Source organism: Euprymna scolopes, chromosome 4, assembly GCF_053919585.1.
Source record: "Euprymna scolopes isolate OS-2025 chromosome 4, ASM5391958v1, whole genome shotgun sequence".
Taxonomy (NCBI): Eukaryota; Metazoa; Mollusca; class Cephalopoda; order Sepiida; family Sepiolidae; genus Euprymna; species Euprymna scolopes.
This window is the reverse complement of record NC_136485.1, coordinates 104,284,541-104,311,154: the sequence shown is the minus strand read 5'-3', so window position 1 is coordinate 104,311,154 and position 26,614 is coordinate 104,284,541. Positions and strand designations below refer to the sequence as shown.

General features: G+C 31.1%; 1 protein-coding gene across 1 annotated transcript in view; it reads left to right on the top strand.

Moving 5' to 3' along the window:
* Window positions 1–26,614, top strand: part of LOC145269208 (cholecystokinin receptor type A-like) — a 580,153-nt gene that overhangs the window by 291,986 nt on the left and 261,553 nt on the right. Inside the window, exon 3 of the mRNA XM_080124828.1 lies at window positions 10,468–10,549. The gene's annotated coding sequence lies outside the window, so the exon portion shown is untranslated. The remainder of the gene's footprint in view (window positions 1–10,467; window positions 10,550–26,614) is intronic.

The window sequence follows — 26,614 nt, the reverse complement described above, 5'->3', positions numbered from 1 at the left end:
ATAGAGATAATACATGTCAGTTTCTTATTTAATAAATTGTTAGGTGAAAGTACAGAAGAGTTTAAATAATACCTTCCCCTCTCGATATTAAGAATGACTTTCTAAATAAATAACGGTGTTATTTCAGCAGAGTCCGCAATGCGCGTGTCACTCCCTACCTCTGTATATATATATGAAATAAAATATGTATGAAATAAAGTAAATATGAGATCGTAAAAATGATATATAGGTTTGTTTTCATATTTACAAATTTCCAACCCCGTGTAAAATTTACGTATGATTTCATTTTTTTTAATACAAAGACATTAAAAAATGAGTTGGTGTCATCAGTTAAAATTGAAATAAATAAAAGAAACCGAGCGTCCTAGTCTGAGAAAAAAAAACAAAAACAAAAAAAAAAAAAACAAATGTGCGCGCATGCGCACAAAAACAAAATGTCAGCTAATGTTTAATGAACATATTACTTGTAAATTTGCGATTACAAATCCTATTAATCATTTTGCATTTTTTAAAATTAATGCTATCTCGTTCTTTTCTCAAATAGTAATGTCATGTAACTGTTAACAGTTAAGTTCTTTATCTGTTTTTTTTCACTGTTTTATTAATTCCCAAATATCACACTACCATTCGTATGTCTAGACTCTCGCACGTAAACCTGATAGCACTGCTTTGTGTGAAGTCCTATTAAATCTTTATATATTTTTAAAACGATATTTCTTTCTCTTAATATTATATTTTCATCCATATTATAAGCATTCTATTTGCCCATGATAAAATCAATATCAATCTGCGTCATCGATATACGATCAAAGGCGATTGCTTAATACTATATTACATTTGCTGCTTTAGTACTTTAATAAACTGAAGTATTTATGTTAAAAGTGTATATTTTTGTAATAAAAACTATTTGTCTGGGTCGTATATTTTCAAGCGAAATATATTATTCTTGCCCCGTAAATATCAATTTTCTTTTAGCTTTAATAATTGGGTATTTATTTAACTTAGCAATCTTCTTCTATCTGTTTCATTGTGCCGGGCTTGACAATAATAAAGGTGCGTTACGAGAAATATCGCCATTCAATTTTGTGGAGGAAAAAGATTATGTTTTTTTCTGATATCCAATAGGCACCGAATTTTTTCTTACTAGTTTATTCGACGTGACTCTGACATTTTAATAGGCAGTAACATAAAAAACGAAAAGAACAAATTAAGTTACACACCAATAACTCTTGATGAATAACATTTATTGTCTGTTCAGGCTGTCTGAACGTCCGAATTTAAAGACGAAATTGAGATATTGCCAGTTAATCACGGGAAACAACACAACATGCTTTTTGAAACATAATCGTAATTTGAACTGTTCAAATAAGAATATTACAAAACAATACAGTATCTGTTCGATGGGAGACTCGGTAACAGTAAGAATGCTCATCACTTATGGATGTTTTATATAACTACTAACCACAAGTGCATTTGCTAACAATGATATTGCTATTCATTTATTATGCTAAAGAAAATTAACTAAATGTGCAGGCTTTATTGTCCATGAAATCAATCGCAATAAAATAACACATGGAAGTTACACATTAAAGTTACTTTACATAAATATTCCATCGTTTTATTTATATGGTATCAAATATACTTATTTCTATTTGGAGTACAATATTTGAATTGCTTTCTAGATTTGTCACTTAGTTCCTTTGACAATAGAAATACAATTTTACGAGTTAGATGAGATGTTTCGCATGTCGTACATGCCTATAAATCATAGGAAAGCTTCTGCGCAAATTATTAGATTTTTATAATTATGTCAATTTGCACAAATAAATAAACTGGTGTGCATGTAGTAAAACAAATTAAAAAGGTCATATTGTAAGGAATCGGTCGGTTTGGAAGGGGAACAAAGAGAAAGTGTTGCTGTCGGAGATTTAGTAAGAGCTATTTCAGATCTGGAAAATATATGGATTCCGTTTATGGTTTTGATTGTGACTGCAACCTTCTTACTCTAACCAAGTCGAAGTGCATGTCAGGTCCTGATATTGAGGTTGTACAGAAAATATATGTTAAAAATATACGCTTATAGAGGAAATGAATGTGCAAACTGATTAAATACAATAGTATATACTCTTCGATATTAAACGACTTAGCGCAGAATATACTTTTAAACTGAACAAACAACCAAACTATTTACTGTCTTTGCTATTGTTGTTGTTGCTGTTGTTGTTGTCCTTGCTATTTTGTTGTTATTGCTGTTGTTGTTGAGCAGCATTCATGATAGTTTTTGTTGCCATTCATTCCCCGGATTGCTTTCTATAAAGAATTTCTTTCTAAAGGTATATAGAGTACTTACGAGAGAAACGCCGTGAAGGTCACCAGGGTCCCTAAATGAAAGTGTTTCTGTTAAACGAACTTGTTTCAGACTTGCACCATCGAGGAAGCCAGCCTGCGTCGTTAACCACTTGACTACGGTCACCTTCCTTTGTTGTTGTTGTACAAAAATTATGTAATTTGTTTAATTGATCATATTGAGAGATCAATTTTTTCAGATTCATATTGTCTTTATCGAGATGAATTTTATCAACATGCATTTTCTCCTTTTCTTCTACGCATTGCATGCAGTGTATAGATTACTCTTTTTTTATTTCAAAAATTTTTGTTTTGTAAAACACAATCTATCGATTGCTTTCGCACGTTTCCCTGTCGATAATTTTATCATATATTTTCTACGATCTTCGCCATTTTTTACACATTATTTTCCTCAAGACAAAATTCACAGCATCACTAAACGCCATTTCTGTCCCTCCAGTAATTTACTAAGCGACATGAGTTGCAGAAACTGATCCTTTGCATTCGGTATCTCGTTATTGTAATTTCCTGAAAATAGAAGTCATATCTTCAAGCGCACACAAAGGCATGATAATCGTCGTGAATTCATCCAATTTTGAAAATGTTCTTCAAAAAGTTATTTATTAAATTTACGTAAAGAAATGTCTCCACGCGATCTGTTTTGTACGGGTTACTATATATTATATAATCATTGATAATTGCGTAATCTACGTATATTCTTTGCCATGGGTGGTCCGCTTAAGGCCACGGGCTAAATTGTATTGGTGCCGCTTTTGCAGACAATGCGCATCCCTTACACGACTTTACCGTGCCTTCTATATCAGTGTCTATACTCTTCCAGTAATCGTAGGACCTCATGAAGCTCTTCATTTGCGTAGCCCCAGGGTGCCCCGTATGGAAATACTTTAGAATTTTCTTTTGTAGTGTAGCTAAGATTACTACTCTTTCTCGGTATAGCAGTACCTCATTCCACATAGAAAAAAAAAAGCTTCCACCGCCGATTCATCCGATTGAATTTTTTGTTTCATTTATATGATGAACGTCTCTTATTCAGCCTCCCTTATTATATCTTCCAAATGGCTGCTAGTTCCTTCATCATATTACATGGTATTTGTGTATAGTTCTTTTCACTTCGTAGTGACGCTATTACTGTGTCTTCCAGCGGTTCTCTTGATTTCGGGATTAATCGCGACAATCCGTCTGCGTGACTTAAATACGACCGTGTAAAAATCGGTGGAATTTTGTAACTCTTTTTGATTTGGGAGTAATTCTTTTCGGCAAGTAGTATTGTTCTTGACGCATGGGCGATCGGTTTAATGAACCTATCAGGCATCTTGTGTAGAATGCACACCCCGATCCGATAAGAAATTGCGTCAGTTACGACAATAATGTTTCAGTTGTAAATGAGTCAGAGATAACCTGACGTTAATACATTTTTTAATTTCTTAAACGCTGCCTAGCACTCACCCGTCCAGTCCCAATGTTGTCCTTGTTTAATAGTACATTTAATGGCTCACGCAATTCATTCATGTTCTTAATGAACGTTTGATAATAGTCCTCGAACCATAAAAAAACTTTGCAATGTAGTTACATTGTGAGGTTCTGGCATGTCTTTAATAGCTGTAGACCTGTCTGGATCGGATTTCTCTCCGTCCTTATCTATGATATGACCACGGTATTTAATTCGTTCCCAAAACAATTCGCATTTTGCTTCCTTCAATGTGAAGCCATATTATTCTTTTACTCTGCCAAACACTTGAAATACATGATCTCTATGGTGTTAAACATTTTGATTACGCATCAGAATATCGACCAGATAGCCTATTGCGAAATCCAAACCGCTTAGCAAAGTATTAATTACAGGTGCATCTTTTATACCAAATGCTCATCTATTGAATTTATAAAGTTCTTTGTGCATTGAGATACACAAAAGTTTCAAGCTATTCTCCTCTACTGGTATTTGTAAGTACGCCTCGCTTAAGTCTATCGGGGATAAATATTTTCCGCCATGTAACTTTGCGAATATTTTTTCTGTGTTTGTTGGCGGGTAGTGATGGTCCTTGAACGCCACATACAATCCGGTCGAAAAGCCCGCACACACCCTAATCTCTTTATTTTTTCACGTATACTGTGGGGGCTGCCCACTCACTATAGTTATTAGGGGTTAAAACCCCAGTGTAAACTAGTCTGTCCAATACCTTTTCAATGTTTTACCTCGAAGCAAACGGTACGCTCCATGGCTTTTTGAATATTGGTTTTACTTCGTCCAGCAATTCGAATCTCGCCTTTTTGTGCAGTCTCCAAGCTCTTCGGAGAAAAAACTTGGGAAAGATTTTTTGAGATCCTTTTTGAGTTTATCGGCTTTTCTTAGAAAATAATTCGGCGTTTGCATTTATACAGGAAGCAGTAGATTTCCATTGTCATTTTTAAATTTTCGTAATGTGTATGTGCTGGGTTAAATTCCTTGTTGATCCTACACCTTCTTCTTCTTTTTTCTTTACAAGGAAAAAGTTTGTCATCTCTGAAAGAGAGTTTATAGCATTTATTTAATATTGACTATTCTTATTGATCTCTGTGCGAAAAAGATGTCCTTTTCTCGTTAACACTTTATTTGTCGTGCTTAGCGAAATCGTTTTTCCTTCTTCGGGGTGCAGTCCCGTCGACCAGTGAAAAGTTTATTTTAATCGAAGTAAAATCCGACGTCTCTTTAAATTTTTGGGAATATTCGCTTTAGACAATAAAATTAAATATATCATATACTTTTGCAGGAGTTTTTTTTCCAACGCTAATGCCTTTTAACAAGAAGACCTTTTAGCAAGATATGCTTTTTAGAACGACAAATATTTTTTTGTACTTACTGAAAAGTTAGTCTCGTTATCCTTGGACCTCTATTGTTCCTGATATTCATAAATGACCTCCCCGACAAAATTCCCTCTGTGATGGGTATATATGACACTACACTCTATGGCAGGCACAACTGGAAGACGAATGAATACCTTTCTAAAGAAATGGCAGAAACACTAGAGGAAAACCTCCAATCTGTGGTGGAATGGGGACAAAAGTGGTTGGTCGCGGCCAATGCTGCCAAGACTAAATTAGTTTAATTCAATAATTCCAAGAAACCCTCTGTAGCACCTATAGCAATTACCAACGACTCTTTATCTGAGAGTACATCTTTCAAACTCCTTGGCCTAACGTTCACAGGACACATGAGTTGGAACAATTACATTGAAGGCATTGCCAGAGCCGCTGCAAGAAAGATGGGCTCTCTCTACCGTGCTAGAAAGCTACTAACACCCGAAAGTATCCTGTACCGCTATAAGGCCACCATTCGCCCATGTATGGAGTATTGCTGTCACATCTGGGCTGGTGCATCTGCTACTAGTCTCTCGCTCCTTGACAAGGTTCAAAAGAGAGTCGCAAACCTGATAGGCCCTGAACTGGCATCTAAGCTTCAGCCTCTGTCCCATCGACGAAATGTTGCATCCCTCTACCTGTTCTACAAGTATTTTAGTGGTGAATGCTCTGACGAACTGCAATCACTTGTGCCCCCACGACGTGAGCACCCTCAACAAACCCGACAGGCTGCTAAACCCCACCCCAAACTGTAGAGATCCCTAGATGTAAAATATCTTTTTACTCCAATAGTTTCTTCCCCAGAACCGCTAGACTCTGGAATTCCATTCCAGGTCCCTGCTTCCCCAACAGTACTGACGTGCAGAAGTTCAAGTGTAACGTGAACCGACATCTTGCTGCCCAAATCCCTACATAGTACCCCAGTAGTTGTTGCCCCTGATAGTAGCCCCCTACACCAAAGTGGCAATTTGCCTTGTTTGGGGTGAAAATGTAAAGAAAAAAAAATTCAGAAATAATAATTCTCCACGCAATTCGTCTTATGAGTTTTATTTCAGCTCGTAGTTAACGCTTTAGTAGCTTTGTAACAGCAAGATAAGGCTTTTTGACGACGTCTTTGTAAAATCCTATTTACAGCAAGAATTGATGTCCTTTTATCGAAGTGTTTTTTATCCCGTATTTGTAGGATTTTACGCTCGAATGTTGTTTTTTCCAACGTAGACAAGTAGTTTCCCCGTTCTTCACCGAACTTTTGAAAAATAAATACGTTTGAAGTTTCAAATTTTACTTGAGTGTAGGAAAAAATATTTCGAATATCCACGTGTGTTCTTTTTTCTTGAATTTTTTTGGTTATCAAATGCTATCATCAAATGGCTGTTTAATTTTTAGAGTGAAGTCTTTGCCCGAATGTTCGTCATTCCGTTGTTGTAGCAATTATTGTACATGGATCCGGGAAGTTCTGCAATCGCCCTCGTCAGCCAGTTTTTGTAGACCCGTACTAGGGGTTACAAATGAAAGACATCACAAGTAGTGTAAAGTGTATTAAATATAATATGTATTTATCAGAAAGAATACAGGAGCCATTAAAGTGATATGATAGGAACGTGTTTGTAGCATGCGGTTAAACATAGTATGAATGTCACCCTTTAGTCTCTGAAACCAGTGGTATTCATGGTACTGGTTAATTCCACTTAGTTCTGAAATATATATACCTTAATACTATGTTTGATTATGAGAAGAAAGGTTTATATTAAAAAATAGCCAGATTGGCTCTACAGTTTGCGTGAAAAAGTGGAACGTATGGACAAACCGACAGACTAAAAAGATTAAGTGAAATATAAATAATAAAATCCAATTGTTATAGTCAATAATACAAGAATATTTCAGTTCAACTGTATTATTTTCTCCATTAAGCAGTTATACTAACGTAGTCTAAGAATATTACAGCCAATAAGACTTGTGTCGTTATATGCGTAAGGGTATTATAGACTTAAATAGGTTAGTTACGTTGACACTTTTCTGATACGTATTTAATCATTTTTCCTGATTTGTATATATGGTCTTAAAGCATATTCAGTGATCAGATACCAATGTTGGAGAATTTGCTAGGATTTGGGGATTAGTCTAGTATTTGTTAGACATCAGTAAAGATTAATCCTCAATCTATTCTGACTCGGATTACCTGTCGTGATAGCATTTATAGGTAAAATAGAATTTGCCATCGGCGATGCAATATAGAACCTTTATAATCGTTGACAATATGTTTGCCTATACATCACTAAACAATCTTGGAATAATATTTCTCAATTCATTCTTTGGAGTGTTGTAAATCGGAGTCGGCAATCGAGAAACACGAAACGTTTTCAGGAACCAGAATCGGAAAATTAATTTGAACCTATTTTCGATGCGAAAATCTATGAATGTTATTGTTTTTTTATACTTAACTATCAATAGTTTAATTAATGATGAAATGAAAAATATTTATTGATTTTAAACTACGAATAAAACCAATATGTATAGATCACGTCCTCACAAGTGTATTTCTGACGGTTGCGAAAATTAGATTTTACACTAATACGATGATTAAAAAATACACATTTCTATGGCTAAAAAATTAGCGATTAAAAAAAAGATCGGTAATTGTATTGGAATCGCGAATTTAGGACATAACCGGTAATCGTACCGAAATCACTAATTTCAACCTCTGTTCTCCAGTTACTCTATTTGCCAAACCTACGAAATACTAAATAGCCCGTCAACCGTATTACAAGTGAAATAAAAATGTATGTAGTTGTAAGGTTCCAATATGAAAGCATTTCGAAGTGTAAAGTTCCGTCTTAGTTTCTATAGCTCCTTAGTTCTCTTTAAATTTGTATCAGTTAAGTAGAATCTATTTTTGTAGCTTACAAACAGACCTTGTGGTGGTGTCCGGTCGTAAAATATGCAAAAATATTATATTTTTATTAATACATAAACTGAGACATGTGCATGTAAGTATTATATTTTTTCTAAACCGTTTATTTCTTGTAAGTAAAATAGAAAAAAATACTCAAGCTAAGATCGAACACAAAACTAAAGAGACTGATTCAAGTACGATAACTATTAGACGGGAGTGACATGATTTTTAAAATGTGTTTTCAAACTACCTCTTCTTTTCATAAGTAATATGTAATGCGAGCTATTCACGCATACGTATTTTTTAAATTGCATTTTCACCCCAAACAAGACATATTGCCACTTTGTTGTAGGGGGCTACTATCAGGGACATAGACATCAGGGGTACTGTGTAGGGAGTGGGACAGCAAGATGTCGGTTCACGTTCCACTTGAACTTGTGCATGTCAGTACAATTGGGGAAGCAGGGACCCGGCAGAGAATTCCAACGTCTAGCTGTCGTGGGGAAGAAACGACTGGAGTAGAAGGCTCTCTTACATCTTGGGATCTCTACTGTGAAGTGGTGAGATTTAGCTGCTTGTCGAGTTTTTCGGGTGTATTCACGTCGAGGGGGCACAAGTGCTTGCAGTTCGTCAGAGTATTCAACGTTAAAGTACTTGTAGAAAAGGCAGAGGGATGCAATATTTCGTCGCTGGGACAGGGGCTGAAGTTTAGATGACAGTTCAGGACCTATCAGATTTGCGACTCTCTTTTGAACCTTGTCTTGGAGGGAGAGACTAGTGGCAGATGCACCAGCACAAATATGACAACAATACTCCTTACATGGGCGAATGGTGGCCTTAAAGAGGTATAGGATACTTTCGGGCGTTAGTATCTTTCTAGCACGGTATAGAGAACCTACCTTATTCGCAGCAGTACTGGCGATACTCTCGATGTAATTGTTCCAACTCATGTTTCCTGAGAGCGTAAGGCCGAGGAGTTTAAAGGATGTACTTTCTGATAAATAGTCATTGATCATTACTATTGGTGGTAGAGAAGGTTTCTTGTAATTATTGAAGGAAACGAGTTTAGTCTTGGCAGCATTGAAAGTGATCATCGATTTATGTCCCATTCCACTACAGATCGAAGACTATCCTCTAGTGATTCTGCCATTTCTTAAGATATTTGTTCATTTGTTTTCCTGCCGTGTCTGTTATAGAGTGTGGTGTCGTAAGCATATATACCCATCTCACAGGCAATTTTGTCAGGGAGGTCATTTATGAATATTAGGAATAACAGAGGTCCCAGGATAGACCCTTAAGGCTATCACGCATTTATATCGTATTGTTTAGATATACGACCGTACAGGACAACCTGGATTTTTCTCTTATCTAAGAAGGATTAAATTATGTCATGTATTCTTTCAGTGATACCATATGATCGGACATTCCTGAGAAGACCTTCATGCCATACCCTGTTAAAAGCCTTAGATATATATAGAACTACCGCTCTACCCTCAATCGCTTTGTCCACTGACTGGTATATACGTTCTGATATTATAGTTAGGATGTCTGCTGTTGAACGGTCAGTCAGAAGTTTAGCATCTGTAAGGTGATGGACTAGAGATTGGTTAATTATTGTCTAAAATATTTTGGCGAAAAGTGGGAGGAGGCTAATGGGACGATAATTTACTGGGTCAGTTCTTTTGCCAGTTGGAGTTGAAGGCAAACCGACTGGCAAGCATGTTAGCCTTCTCAGTTGCAGAGCAAACAACCTCATGAATGTTGGATAGTGGGGGGATTGTTAATTGCCCATTATTTACTACACTGTTGTAGATTTTCCAGATATCGCGGGTTCCTAATTTCTGTGCTTGGTATTCGTGAAACAGTTAGCAAACATTACTATCCTATGATTTCCACGTACCAGTTTTTCAATTCTGACCTTTTACAGACCTTATTTCCAAATGAAAAGTAATTGAAAAGTTTTCCACATGTCTGAATATATATAAAATTTCAAGTCTGTAGATCAAAAATCCGTTGAGTTTATATGTTGAAAAGTGTCTTCACACACATATCCTCATTTTTTATATAGATTGTTATACACACGGGTTGTCCGTCCACCCTGTTGTATGCCAATTTAAATAGGTACACGCTGGGTGAAAATAGATATACTCTAATTGTTAATATATACAAACTTATATTTCAGTGAATATGCAATTTGAATTTTACTTTACCAGTAAGCTGAACAAAATTTACAATTTGAACCCGAGAAAGATTAAAATAAAGCACAAATAGAAATATTTTTGTTTGGGATTCAACGTTTTTGCATAATTTGGTTTATTATTTTACATATTTAATGGACATGATTCAATTTTGAACTTTTCTATCTATTGCAGTTTGTTTAATATTTACGCAAGAAAACGATGCTCATTATTGAATTCTAGAAATCTACAACGGTGAAGCCAGAAGAAGATACATGTGAGTAGAAATTATTAACGTGTTTTAGATTCTTTTCGCTATAAATTTATAATATGGAACAGAATTAAAAGTGCGCGATCGTTGTTTTCGTCAAAGTTCTAGAAAAGCTTAATAGCGTCAATTATATTCAGTGATATTTCTCAAAATTAACATGACTAAAATTCATACCATTCGTAAACACAAAACATAATTCATGTATGTTATATGATCTTAAATTATTCGTACTTCTGTACTCATATTGAGTGTAATTCTCACATTTCTTTGGGACGATATAACCTCCGATCTAAATCATAATAATACATAATGAGTAATGTAGAAGGCTATTGTCGCGTGAAATGAAACACGCTAACTAATGATAGAGCCCAAATTTGAAAATGTCTATCTCTGTATGTTGCATTCGAATTCTTCAATTGTCTCCATTGTAATAAGAAAATAAGCATATCAAGAAAGAGAACGCTCTTACGTTAACTACTACCTCAGGACTAATACGGTTTAAGATTGGGTTGTTTTTTTTTAAATAATTTTCTGCACCGAAAACCAGTTACATTGAAAACAGCCCATGAAGTTTTACGTTTAAAATGGCCCTCGTATGACAAAGCGTACTCCGGACGCCAATGAAAAGTCATTGGTCATCGCTGGCAAGAGTGCATTAAGTTTACGTCCTGACCATATAAAAAAAATATCTTGCTAATTAAGTAACGCACTAACGCTACATGTATAATCAGCATTTCAAGTAAGAAGAAAAATGTTTGTTCAAATTAGATGCAAATTTTTGAAAATTGGTACAATTCAGTAAACAGGAAGCAGCTAAAGAATTCAAAAGTTGAACGACTCGATGAAAAAAATATTAGAAAGAGTAGAAATTTTGATGGAAATTTCTCCAGTGATGTGGTGGATATTTCCTGCTACATTAGATTTAATTTGTTTATTCAGTTTTAGCGTATATGCGTGCATAATATTAATGAGAACACATTACGTAAACATACTTGTAAAGCCTTCACAGAAGTACAATACAAAGCGATAGAGTATGAACCTGAGTTGGTAAAACAATGCTGGGTTATTAGGTTGGTCTCTTTTTGATACACTTGTCCAAGCTATTGTGCTTACTACATACAAACTCAAACAAAAGCTTTTCACGTGCAACGATATACATTGTGTTTGAAAAAAACTGTGATTATATACGACATATCGCTTCAAGTTACACACCGGTTTATTATTTCTCTGCCAATACATCTTTAGTAAATGAGGTGAGAAACCATACGCTTTGAGGACACATGCATCTATTATTCGATGAGGTTTGAATTACCGTTTATGGCACAACTAATCTAAGAAAATAATGTCTCCATTTGATTTGACGAATTTCAGTGGAACTTGAGCATAGAATGCAATATTCTTATCTGTACGAAGTAACGTTTCCAATTTCTGTCTGCAATCATTTATATATAATAATTACAAGTGAACATGATAAATGGCGTCGTGATAATTTAATTCATACAACTATAGGCTGGAAATGTATACTGCAAGTAACTCTATCAAAAGCCATTTAATATCAAATAGAAATGATATCAGTCTGATTCTAAATAGCAACGCATCAATATTGGTAAAATATGAATCGCAAAACTGGGATTGAATCACCGTTAGATAAATAATAAATTGCTATCAGTTTCTAAATAAGTTTTGGTTGTGTTATTTAAGAGAAAATAATCGTGATGAAATATAAGTTCATTTGATTTTCAAAGTTCAAATTAAATTTTGAATTGAGTATTTAATTAAATACTTGTCTAAAATGGTGGTGCAAAACTCAAACAATAGCAAAATACTGAGATTGCATCATAAATCACTTTAATTAATTGTTATGCTATATTCTTTATTTTTCAATTTCCTCATAATTTTGTTCAGTAGGGAATCCACCTTCTATCTCATACATTCCAACTGAGAGATGTTTTAAAGATTTTATTCACCTCTTTAAGTTCAAGTGATTGAATCATTATTGCACTTTTTTCAACGGGGATATTTGCCAGACTGTTGCTGTAATTATTGTTCATAAGTCTATTTCTTCCTATAATTACTGGCATGACAGATATTTTCATAGGATTCTAATTTCTATTAATGCCATATATTAATTCCAATTTCTATTAATGTCATATATTAATTCCAATTTCTATTAATGTCATATATTAATTCCAATTTCTATTAATGACATATATTAATTCCAATTTCTATTAATGCCATATATTAATTCCAATTTCTATTAATGCCATATATTAATTCCAATTTCTATTAATGCCATATATTAATTCCAATTTCTATTAATGTCATATATGAATTCCTATTTCTATTAATGCCATATATTAATTCCAATTTCTATTAATGCCATATATTAATTCCAATTTCTATTAATGCCATATATTAATTCCAATTTCTATTAATGCCATATATTAATTCCAATTTCTATTAATGCCATATATTAATTCCAATTTCTATTAATAGCATATATTAATTCCAATTTCTATAAATGCCATATATTAATTCCAATTTCTATTAATGCCATATATTAATTCCAATTTCTATTAATGCCATATATTAATTCCAATTTCTATTAATGCCATATATAAATTCCAATTTCTATTAATGCCATATATTAATTCATATTTCTATAATGCCAAATATTAATTCCAATTTCTATTAATGCCATATATTAATTCCAATTTCTATTAATGTCAAATATTAATTCCAATTTCTATTAATGCCATATATTAATTCCAATTTCTATTAATGCCATATATTAATTCCAATTTCTATTAATGCCATATATTAATTTCAATTTCTATTAATGCCATATATTAATTCCAATTTCTATAAATGCCAAATATTAATTCCAATTTCTATTAATGCCATATATTAATTCCAATTTCTATTAATGCCAAATATTAATTCCAATTTCTATAATTGCCATATATTAATTCCAATTTCTATTAATGCCATATATTAATTCCAATTTCTATTAATGCCATATATTAATTCCAATTTCTATTAATGCCATATATTAATTCCAATTTCTATTATTTCCATATATTAATTCCAATTTCTATTAATGCTATATATTAATTCCAATTTCTATTAATGCCATATATTAATTCCAATTTCTATTAATGCCATATATTAATTCCAATTTCTATTAATGCCATATATTAATTCCAATTTCTATTAATGCCATATATTAATTCCAATTTCTATTAATGCCGTATATTAATTCCAATTTCTATTAATTCCTTATATTCATTCCAATTTCTATTAATGCCATATATTAATTCCAATTTCTATTAATGCCATATATTAATTCCAATTTCTATTACTGTCATATATTAATTCCTATTTCTTTTAATGCCATATGTTTATTCCAATTTCTATTAATGCCATATATTAATTCTAATTTCTATAAATGCCATATAATAATTCCAATTTCTATAAATGCCATATATTAATTCCAATTTCTATATATGCCGTATATTAATTCCAATTTCTATTAATGCCATATATTAATTCCAATTTCTATTAATGCCAAATATTAATTTCAATTTCTATTAATGCCATATATTAATTCCAATTTCTATTAATGCCATATATTAATTCCAATTTCTATTAATGCCATATATTAATTCCAATTTCTATGAATGCCATATATTAATTCCAATTTCTATTAATGCCATATATTAATTCCAATTTCTATTAATAGCATATATTAATTCCAATTTCTATTAATGCCATATATTAATTCCAATTTCTATTAATGCCATATATTAATTCCAATTTCTATTAATGCCATATATTAATTCCAATTTCTATTAATGCCATATATTAATTCCAATTTCTATTAATGCCATATATTAATTCCAATTTCTATTAATGCCAAATATATATTCCAATTTCTATTAATGCCAAATATTAATTCCAATTTCTTTTAATGCCATATATTAATTCCAATTTCTATTAATGCAAAATATTAATTCCAATTTCTATTAATGCCATATATTAATTCCAATTTCTATTAATGTCATATATTAATTCCAATTTCTATTAATGCCATATATTAATTCCAATTTCTATTAATGCCAAATATTAATTCCAATTTCTATTAATGCCATATATTAATTCCAATTTCTATTAATGCCATATATTAATTCCAATTTCTATTAATGCCACATATTAATTCCAATTTCTATTAATGCCATATATTAATTCCAATTTCTATTAATGCCATATATTAATTCCAATTTCTATTAATGCCAAATATTAATTCCAATTTCTATTAATGCCATATATTAATTCCAATGTCTATTAATGCCATATATTAATTCCAATTTCTATTAATGCCATACATTAATTCCAATTTCTATTAATGCCAAATATTAATTCCAATTTCTATTAATGCCATATATTAATTCCAATTTCTATTAATGCCATATATTAATTCCGATTTCTATTAATGCCATATATTAATTCATATTTCTATTAATGCCAAATATTAATTCCAATTTCTATTAATGCCATATATTAATTCCAATTTCTGTTAATGTCAAATATTAATTCCAATTTCTATTAATGCCATATATTAATTCCAATTTCTATTAATGCCATATATTAATTCCAATTTCTATTAATGCCATATATTAATTCCAATTTCTATTAATGCCATATATTAATTCCAATTTCTATTAATGCCATATATTAATTCCAATTTCTATAAATGCCAAATATTTATTCCAATTTCTATTAATGTCATATATTAATTCCAATTTCTATTAATGCCATATATTAATTCCAATTTCTATAAATGCCATATATTAATTCCAATTTCTATTAATGCCATATATTAATTCCAATTTCTATTGATGCCATATATTAATTCCAATTTCTATTAATGCCATATATTATTTCCAATTTCTATTAATGCCATATATTAATTCCAATTTCTATTAATGCCATATATTAATTCCAATTTCTATTAATGCCATATATTAATTCCAATTTCTATTAATGCCATATATTAATTCCAATTTCTATTAATGCCATATATAATTTCCAATTTCTATTAATGCCGTATATTAATTCCAATTTCTATTAATGTCATATATTAATTCCAATTTCTATTAATGCCATATATTAATTCCAATTTCTATTAATGCCATATATTAATTCCAATTTCTATTACTGCCATATATTAATTCCAATTTCCTTTAATGCCATATGTTTATTCCAATTTCTATTAATGCCATATATTAATTCTAATTTCTATAAATGCCATATAATAATTCCAATTTCTATAAATGCCATATATTAATTCCAATTTCTATTAATGCCGTATATTAATTCCAATTTCTATTAATGCCATATATTAATTCCAATTTCTATTAATGCCAAATATTAAGTTCAATTTCTATTAATGCCATATATTAATTCCAATTTCTATTAATGCCATATATTAATTCCAATTTCTATTAATGCCATATATTAATTCCAATTTCTATTAATGCCATATATTAATTCCAATTTCTATTAATGCCATATATTAATTCCAATTTCTTTTTATTCCATATATTAATTCCAATTTCTACTAATGCCATATATTAATTCCAATTTCTATTAATGCCATATATTAATTCCAATTTCTATTAATGCCAAATATTAATTCCAATTTCTATTAATGCCATATATTAATTCCAATTTCTATTAATGCCAAATATTAATTCCAATTTCTATTAATGCCATATATTAATTCCAATTTCTATTAATGCCATATATTAATTCCAATTTCTATTAATGCCATATATTAATTCCAATTTCTATTAATGCCAAATATTAATTCCAATTTCTATTAATGCCATATATTAATTCCAATTTCTGTTAATGCCATATATTAATTCCAATTTCTATTAATGCCACATATTAATTCTAATTTCTATTAATGCCATATATTAATTCCAATTTCTATTAATGCCATATATTAATTCCAATTTCTATTAATGCCAAATATTAATTCCAATTTCTATTAATGACATATATTAATTCCAATGTCTATTAATGCAATATATTAATTCCAATTTCTATTAATGCCATATATTAATTCCAATTTCTATTAATGCCAAATATTAATTCCAATTTCTATTAATGCCATATATTAATTCCAATTTCTATAAATGCGATATATTAATTCCAATTTCTATTAATGCCATATATTAATTCCAATTTCTATTAATGCCATATATTAATTCCAATTTCTATTAATGCCATATATTAATTCCAATTTCTATTAATGCCATATATTAATTCCAATTTCTATTAATGCCATATATTAATTCCAATTTCTATTAATGCCATATATTAATTCCAATTTCTATTAATGCCATATATTAATTCCAATTTCTATTAATGCCAAATATTTATTCCAATTTCTATTAATGCCATATATTAATTCCAATTTCTATTAATGCCATATATTAATTCCAATTTCTATTAATGCCAAATATTAATTCCAATTTCTATTAATGCCAAATATTAATTTCAATTTCTATTAATGCCATATATTAATTCCAATTTCTATTAATGCCATATATTAATTCCAATTTCTATTAATGCCAAATATTAATTCCAATTTCTATTAATGCCATATATTAATTCCTATTTCTATTAATGCCATATATTAATTCCAATTTCTGTTAATGCCATATATTAATTCCAATTTCTATTAATGCCAAATATTAATTCCAATTTCTATTAATGCCATATATTAATTCCAATTTCTATTAATGCCATATATTAATTCCAATTTCTATTAATGCCAAATAATGATTCCAATTTCTATTAATGCCAAATATTAATTTCAATTTCTATTAATGCCATATATTAATTCCAATTTCTATTAATGCCATATATTAATTCCAATTTCTATTAATGCCATATATTAATTCCAATTTCTATTAATGCCATATATTAATTCCAATTTCTATTAATGCCAAATATTAATTCGAATTTCTATTAATGCCATATATAAGACATTTTAATTTCGTTATCTTTTCATCTCAATTCTGTTTATCCGTTTATCTGTTTATCAATTTTATGTTTACCTTATTCAAGATGTAAAAAGACTAGACACTAAAACAAGAAAAATGGTAACATTGTAATGCAAAGCATACAGAAACTATTGTCTGCCAAGGCAATATCTGCACAGAGGAGCGAGAAGTATGGATCATTCTTAGACATTTATGCTGATGACACTACTATCTATGGTAGCACATCTAAGACCGTAAACGACGAAGTTCTCTCTGAGTCTCTCTCCTCTGATCATAGGCAAGTGGTACAATGGGGAAAGAGGTGGCTTGTTACATTTAATGCATCTAAAACCAAGCTTTTATCTTTACATCATCAATGCTCTGATCCCCATCCAGCATCAATTGAAATGAATGGCTCTCGTCTTGGGAAGTCTTCATGTTTTGACAAGCTACTGGGCTTGACTATTACTCCTGATCTTAAATGGAACACATAAATTAAATCCGTTGTCAAAGCCGTTTGAGAAATGGTGGGATCCTTCTATCGATCCAGTAGATACTTCACTGCTGATGACATTCTCTATCTATATAAATGCCAGGTACGTCCAGGGATGGAGTACTGTTACCACATCTGGGCAGGAGCTTCTAGAGAGGACTTATCCTGCCTTGATAAAGTTCAAAATAGACTTCGTAGCCTCGTAGTGGATGCCTTTTTCTCTTCCCTGCAACCTCTTTCTCATAGAAGAGATGTTGCAAGGTTGCCTCTGATTTATCGTTATTTTCATGGCAAGTGTTCGGCTGAGCTCCAATCTATGGTTCCTTTCGCCAGATTTTCATAAGAAACACCCGTCTAGCAGAAAACACTATCATTAATTTCCCCCACTCTTCATCTGTGCCTAAACCTAAACCTATGTTCCATGAACAAAGCTTCTTTCTTAGAACTGCGCGGCTGTGGAATTATCTTCCGTTTTTCTGCTTTCCCGCTGACTACAATACGATTGTCTTCAAGTCTAACGTAAACAAGTTTTTGATGAACCGTTCCATATAAGTTAACAAATTTACCGAATTTTCCATTATTAACGATTACTATATTGTCCAATTTCTACTGTACACTCTTTAACCCTTATCCTTGAGTGGCCTCTTGACCTTGATAAGTGGTGATGCCTATGCAAAAAAAAAGAGATGATTATGATAGCTGCCCAAAATCAAGGCTAGATAATCAATGCTTTTAATACTATGAGTAGTCTTAGCAATAAAAACCAATGCTGGTTCTGCTGCACATAATAGAAAGATTGAGCTACCTAACATCCAGTTGTAAGAGTCTTCTGATGGACGATTATTTGAGGCACAACACAATTGAGTATGTAACTCTGGATCATCTGTAAAACGTCGAAAATCGAATTCCGCAGCAAATCATGTGAACATATACCAGAAAGAACTGTTGACGATAAATCACATGTGAGATATACTATATGTTATATTTTATATATCACTATAAGTATGCAATTCCTAGAGCTACGTGACTTGAAACCGGAGCTATTGAACTTGACACATCGATATAGTACAAAAGGAGACAGAAACAATCGTACAAGACATTGTTATCTCCAATGACTTAAACAAAGCTGATAAAGAAATAATAACGAAATACCACGGTCTAAATATACGACATGAAAAGAAACTGAAATTCTTGGCAGATCACTATCATTCTAGTAATTATAAGATTAATTAGACATATAAAAAAATCCAATAACTGGCAAATACACCCAGTCAACCAAGTGAAAGAGTGACTCAAACAATTGCACTTTAAGAAACGGTCAAAATCTTTAAAAAATACGTGATCTCTTGGTTGGAATATATCAGATATCTGTTGAATGTTTTCGAGTCAGTAGAATGCCACATTGAAAGCCTGAATAAACTGATAATCAAATTTTAAAATTTTAAAACAGATATAATATCTATCTATCTATCTATCTATCTATTTATCTCTCTCTCTCTCTCTCTCTCTATATATATATATATATATATATATATTGTGTATGTATGTGTGTGTGTGTAACTAGCAGTGCTTCCGGCCTCGTCCCGTCATAAAATATGCTTAAACTATTTTTATTCATGCAGTTTAAGATTTATTATGATGGAGCCAATTCTTTATAGATTTTCATATTGTACCCTGTATATAGTAGGGCGTTCAAAAGTAAAGTTTAAGAAATTCGTTACCGTTCATCAATCGCCCGACGGATGGGAAACAGTTGAAAATGCAACGTATGTACGTATATTTGTGCATGCGCACAAGTATATTTCAATTTGTGATAAACCTGCTAATTTCCATTTTTTTTTTTTGCAATTTCGACTTCATAGCAACTATCTACCAGCTAAAAATCCATGAATGAACACCCAACAAAAATGCAACCATGTCACCCGCTTTGTGACACTTTACGACTTAACGTCCTTGATGAGATGCACTTTAAAAATTAAGACGGACAGACGTAATGAGTTTAATACATTAGATTATATTTTATGAATACATATTTAGAATGTTATATATATATATATATATGCATGAATATATATATATATATATATATATATATATATATAAATTACAATAAGTTTACCAAGTTAATCAAAATGGTAAACTTAAAATATATTATAAATATTAAAGAGTTAATATTTACAAGTAAAGTAATCTCAACCAGATGTAAAAGCTCAGTAAAACCGAAAAGGAAATAGAGCTTATAATATGAACAAATGATTAATAAAACATGTTAAAAAACATCTTGAAAAAGAGTTAAAAACATATTTCATTTTAAAAAGGAAGCACAAGATAAGTGGATAGTCCTTAATCCGCGGAGTTTCGAAGAAATACCCTCCTTCTCATCAGAGGGCAGGAATTAGCAAAATGCGATGTTGCGAGAAATGTAATCGTTAGTATTTTATTAAAATTTAGTGGTAAATTTGGGGTAGAACGAGGAAAAAGTGTGGGGTAAGGTCATAAGTTCCAAACATTTTAAAAATACGTAGAAATACCATCGGAATCGCTACATCTTAAGAGAAAAGATGTTTTATTTTTATATCTAAATATTTAGTCCTTACACTGCAACCAGTTTTCACCGGGAGGAATGCTACATTTACCACAGAGAGTGTGATTACACCGATCGTAACTGGCGCATAGATGCATTGATATAACATAATCTTTTCTATTTTCAATACATAAATAATATGTCTTCCTCGCCAAATTACGGCTATTCTCATTGGCTGGGTTCTGATGATCCTCATATTCCGGAATTCCATTCTACGCTTCATAAACGGACGGTTACTAAAGGTACAATATTAATTAATTAATAAACATATTTCTGCGCACACTGTCAATTTTTTTTTATGCTTAGATCATTACTGTCTTGTGTATGTGTTTTGCACTTCAAAATTCGGTGGACTTTTGCGCTTAACATTAATAAGTCTCTAAAATAAATCCACAGGTATTAAGAACATAAACAAAATAACATGTGTTACTAATGGTTCTTACTATAGTATGTGCTTCATTTGTTCGTGGGCGTGTGTTTGTGTGCGAGTTAAAAAAATAACTTTTGTTGTTAAAAAAATTGCAAAAGACAAATATTGTATCCAAAAGTATGTAGAACATAAACAAAAAAAGCATGCATCGCTACTGGTTTTTATTATAGACCGTGCATGCGTTTGTTTGTATGCGTTTGTTCATGTACGGGTTTAAAAAAATGCTGTTGTTGTTATTAAAAGAATTGCAAAAAAATATTAAGTGTATATAAAAATGACATAATGCAACGGTTCGTTAAATAAATACACTAAGTAAACTTCAGTCCATCATTATTTTATTTTTTTAATTTTATTTCCATTTAAACAAACTGGCCCAGTACATCTAGTATATATGATCAGTACATCTAGTATATATGATATATATAAATATATATATATATATATATGGATGTAAAAATATACATTTATATGTATAGATAAATATATGTGAACATATATATATACATTTACATATCTATGTGTATGCACACACGCATACCATATACATATATACCCTATATATATATATATATATATATATATATATATATATATATATATATATATATATATATATATATACTAACTGAACGGTCGAGATTTCCCAGTCATACAATACGCTTAAACATTATATCTTAATATACGCATAGTTCGTATGAATTATTATAGAATCAATGATCTATTAAATATTATATATTACGAAGAAATAATTTGTCTGGTGGACACATTCGCAAACAGATATAAAAAAACCCGATAATATCGTTCATCAAATCTAGTCTGTGTTCGTTTTACAATATCATGTCAGCTTATATTTGGGTTTTGCAATCTTTAAATAAGTCTTTCCTCTCTTATAGATAAAAATTTTACAGAGGAATATTTTATGTTACACCGGTGTAAAGTAAAATAAACATTCTTTTTATCTATAAAAAAAAGAAGACGATGTTTAAGATCAGATATTTTCGATTTTAAATACTTATCGAATGCATTTCTATACAAAACATATCCGAGAATACTGTAAGAAATACACATTACCTTTGCGTGGAATTTGCAAAAAATCGGCTCAGCCATTTCGGAACCTATGAGGAAGAGACTCACACACCAACGACTTGTACATAAAAGTGTATATATATATATATACATATATATAATATATACATATATATATATATATATATATATATATAATGAAATATTGTGGCAGTAAACGTATTTCCTACATGAGCTTTTAATTAAATTGACTTTCCTTAAAGTAAGTGCCTATAAACAATGCAACAAATGTTTTTCAATGTACTTTATGTTTCAGCGAACCTTTAATGCTTTTATCTCATCAATATTTCTTCATAAAATATTCTATTGCACCAGAAAGAAAATAAAACAAAGTTTTCTACTGTTATACGAGGAATATACATTTGTGTCTGGGGAGCTGTTTAGTTTAAACGAAACCAGTGCCTCACGTATTTCAAAATAGATATAATTAAAAGATGAGTGTGAATTAAATACATCTTCTGGTTTTGGAATGTTTACTAACGAGACCCCCCCCATATATATATATATATATATATATATATATATATATATATATATATATATATATAAAGCTTAACGTCTGTGTGTCACGAATAGGCTCCTATACAGTTTACTATTATACAGAAGTGATCACATCTAATGATAGTAGATGTATCGAGACACAGGAATGGGTATGTTTGATCTGGCATAATGATTATTCATTAAAATTGTTGGGTCTGATTACGCGCCTGGTTCACAAAGTATAGAAATAAAAAAAAAACTCTCACGTACACATACATTTACGCATTTATAGATATACTTGAAAATTTAACAGGTGTTGCTCGATATTTAACGTAGTGTAAAATTCATTTTAAAAATGAAGTAAAAACCCAAAAGTAACCGAGACCTGTGTATGCGAGTATTATGTTTTTTCCAAATAGTTCACTTTTGTACGTAAAAATTATATTCCTGAGCTGAGATCGAAACTGAAACCTAAAGACAGTGGATCAAGTAAGATAACCATTAAATCAGCTTACCACAATCTTTAGAAAATGTTTTTAAACCTCGTTTAACAGTTGGCAAACAGACAAAAATCAGACGACACCAAAGTACTAAATTATGAATTTTGACATCTTAGCAGGCTTTTTTTCTGGATGAAACCAATTTAAAAGTTTTTCACATGTCTGTATACCCATGTATACGAAATTTAAAGTTTGTAGAAGAAGTTCATTAAGGATATAGGTTCAGAAGTGTCTTCACACACATTGTTACTTATATATATATATATATATATATATATATATATATATATATATCTGTAGGAATATACTTTATTTCCTTATAATATATCCCAATCATACAGACCACGTCATAAAAAAAACACACTATCAACTTACCCACAGTAGAATTTTCATGGTCCGTTGTTCTGTGGTTGTTGCTAAGCGACGACATGGAAAATAGCTTTATTGAAGACAGATAAATTAAAATAACGGTTTTGATTATCAATTATCGGTAATTATCGGGAGAATTCTCAAACAAACTTAACTAAGATTACTCCTAGAGTTATACTCTAAAGTTCTGTAAATTTTAAAGAAAATTGGTTCAGTTCTTTCGATCTCACACATACACAGACAGACTTGCATATATATATATATATATACCGTTTTGTATAGTTTCTTTTTCCCAGCGTGTGTGTTTTGCCATGACGTCCTGTAACAAAAAATACTTCCCTTTAAGGAAAACTCAGACCAACGAATTATAGTCGTCATATGAACTTTATTTGTTTTTATAGGAGAGTCTCTTTCTCGAAGTGGACACGTTATATTTGTACATTTTTCTAGTGTGAACATTGGAATGCTTCTATGTACCTCCCCGTCCGTTCTCTCCAACTGCTTAGCTGGTAACTATATGACAAACTCCTAACAAACTATGTCTTCATGTCATAAATTCCATGTAACATAAGGTACAAATCGCATGATCCACATTTGTCCCGGATTTTTCATGTTAGTTTACATGTTTTTAACCATATTTACATTTTTGGGAACTATTTCAACATGCATAAATTAATCTTTGAATATTTATTTCACTTTTCTAACATTTTTTCTCTTTCTCTTTTTAAAAATATAAATAACAGTATATAACATTAATCGTCCAGCTAAATTGGCGTTGGCCGGAATAACTACATAACAACAGATCAGCTAAAGTTTATTCCCTAAACTGAATAATTTTGCGTTACGTTGATGCGCCCTTATTAAGAGTAAAATCAAAATAATTATGTTTTTAGAACCGTTATTCAATTTTAAAATAAAATCCATCACAAGCTTTTGATTATAGAATATATAATCATTTAAATTGAATTTAATTGGGACCTTGAAGAGGATTTTACTTTTAAAAATTAGTGTTTAATAGTATTTAATGTCCATGGATAAACTTCAAATTTAATACATATTGGTTTTCAAATTTAACGTACAGTATATATTACACCTCTTTAATATTCCACGTAAACTATCCAAAAGAAAATAGAATTTGGGGAATGTTTATAAGAAGAATAATTGTAAAAACTTCTAGAAATAAACGGAACCATATACTCGAATAATATAAATAACAACATACGTCTATGGTATAAATAAAATACTTTAAAATATGTAGTAATAGAGTAGAGTTCGGCAACCAAGTTAAATAGTAACACTGCCTAACCACGTGTGAATTGTTTGCCTGTTTATTACGCGTATTTAATGACAGTTTGTTTGTACGTCTCGTATACGATTTTTGTTAATTTGTTATGTTTAGATTTGAAATATATTTTTGTTGATATTTCATGCTTGTTTAAAATATAGTTTTTATTGTTTTTATGATATTGCTTTTAGGAAAAATGGTTTCAGGATAGTTGCAAAGCATGAGAAGTATTTTGTAATGCTATTGTTTTAAAATTCTTTTGTAAATTAACATTTTAAGAATCGCCGATAAATAAAAATGAACTTCTATACGTATCATCAGTGTTTTTTCTATATATTGCTTCGAATCAACCAAATCCACCTATTTGGGACTCTGTGGTATTTATTACTGTGTCTATTAGCCGATTTAGCCTGGCATGATTCCCAGTTTCGCGCTAAAATCCGTGAAAAGCAAATGTCTTCAAGCAATATCTAACCTGTTTAATCATCGGTAGCACTAAAGCAGGAGGCGGATCACGTGTTTCGGAGCTAGTTGCAGAACGTTTAGAAATGTTTGGATTTCTATTTTCAAATGTAACAGCGTGATACACTTGGTTGTACACATCGTGTAATTTGGCAAAGGGAAATTGTACAAATTGTTAATCTGACGAATAGAAATCCCAGATAAAAAAAAAAACAGTTCAAAGTTGTACCTGAGTTACTTGAAGCTATTGGCGTTTCAGATATCTCCACAGATGTCACGATTCTGTTTATCGAAGCGTTTAGTTACGTGCACTGAGTTTTCTTTATCATTCCTCTTGAAGTCGCGTCATTTATTTAATTGCATAAAACTACGTTAAACTGCACATGGCTGTGGATTTCCCAAAAGTCGTATGCACATAAGATGATGCCTGAGGGCTGAACCCTAACGCCGGATCTTTAAATGTTTTGTAATGGGCTTTCCAAAATATTTTCTAAATACATTCTTTATTACAGTTAATATTCGTCTATTTCTTCATATTATTATTATTATTATTTTATTATTATTATTATTATTATTATTATTATTATTATTATTATTATTATTATTATTATCAGGTTGAAAAGAAAATTCTTGCGATTTTTAACTTTTAAATTCAGATATACATATCTCGGCTAAAAAATATCTATTGATCGAAATAAACACAATACGAATCAATAAACCTTTGCTAACTCCAAAAAAGTGCATTTACTCCAATAGCATAAAAATCTTGCGTTCTGGTGGCGATGAAGTCGCTGCAAGCTTTTTTGATATAGCTGATGGTGTTAAAGAATTTATTACGTAGAAAGGTTTCGAGATGCTTTAAAAAGTGGTTGTCAATAGGTAAGAGGTCTGGAGAGTATAGCGGATGAAGCAGAGTTTCGTTTCCCAATTCGTTCAACTTCTGCAGGGTCAGTTTAGCAATGCGTCGGACATTGTCATGGGAAAAATGTGATTTTTTCCGTTGACGTATGCTGAGTGTTGGTGTCGAAGTTTATGACACATTTCATTCATTTGTTTATAGTACTTCTTCCTCGCAATTGTCCAACATGCATTAAAAAACTGTAATGTTGAGATCCGTCGCAAACCACGAAACAGACAACATGAAACTCTGGCTGGGGGAGGTGTACTGGAGCTTCGTCGGATCTAATAACTGAGATGGGCGTTGCTGGTAATCGGAAAGAACCCATTTTTCACTTTTCACCCGGTCGAGAAACGGGTCATTTTTGTTGCATAAAAGATCTGACGATGTCATTTTATTACGGCGTTTTTGTTTAGTTGTCGTCCAATT